This window comes from Colletes latitarsis, chromosome 7 (assembly GCF_051014445.1).
Source record: "Colletes latitarsis isolate SP2378_abdomen chromosome 7, iyColLati1, whole genome shotgun sequence".
Taxonomy (NCBI): Eukaryota; Metazoa; Arthropoda; class Insecta; order Hymenoptera; family Colletidae; genus Colletes; species Colletes latitarsis.
The window spans coordinates 17,493,460-17,494,650 of NC_135140.1; positions in this window are offsets into that span (position 1 = coordinate 17,493,460).

Below are 1,191 nucleotides of genomic sequence, written 5' to 3' on the forward strand. Positions count from 1 at the left end.
CCGTTGTTGTGACTTTCTTTAACCCTAAACCAACTATATATCAGAGATGCCAGATTGAGCACAGAATGCACTAATCATACTATGCCAGATCATGCGTACGTGAGCTCGTAGAGTATCGGAAAGTCGACAAAGGCAAATTGATGCATTCGAACCTCCTCGTGAGAGTCGAGAGAGCCACCCAAGTATCGTGGAATAGTTTGTTACCTTCAACGATAGATGGCGCCTCTTTTTCAACCTCAAACCCCCTGGTGCTAAAACGTCCAAGTTTGTCGTAGAATAGTTCGTTACCTTCAACGCTAGATGGCGCATTATTCTCGACCTCAAACCCTCTGGTGTTAAAACGTCCAAGTTTGTCGAGAAATCCATCTAGCGTGGACGATACGAACTATTCCACGACAAACTTGGGCGTTTTAGCACCAGAGGGTGTGAGGTCGGGAAATAAGCGCCATCTAGCGTTGAAGGTAACGAACTATTCCACGACAAACTTGGACGTTTTAGCACCAGAGGGTTTGAGGTCGGGAAATAAGCGCCATCTAGCGTTGAAGGTAACGAACTATTCCACGACAAACTTGGACGTTTTAGCACCAGGGGGTTTGAGGTCGAAAAAGAGGCGCCATCTATCGTTGAAAATTACAAACTATTCCACGATAAACTTGGGCGTTTTACCATCCGGATTGCCAAAGTGTCCAGAACATTTCCAAAATGCTGGCGGCCTTGCGAAGATATGGCATGTTACTGAGACTCTTGAAGGAGAGCAGTCAGTTTACCTTTGTCGACTTTCCGAAACCGTTTATACTCTGGTATAAACCAGAGATGCCAGACGAAGCGCCGAGTGCACCGTGGACACGTCTCACGGGAGTTAAGAGAGGCAGGCTCACATTTGCCTTCTCGCTCTTGCACAACTAAAATCCGACCTCACGTCAACGGCATACAATTCGGAATCTCGACTGCTTTCTATTTGCCTCTGATGGCCTCTGATAACCAGTGCTGACAAAAGTACAGAACTCCCGACAACTTTTTACACCATACAGCGACTATTACTGACTGCTCCTGATTACAGCTTGCCTCTGCTGGACTCTGCTGACCATCGCTTATATTTCTGACAACCTATGACGATTACTACTGACTTCTGCTAACCTCTGTTGGACTTTGCTGATCTCTGTCAGCGTGTGCTTGTCTCTGCTGAACTTT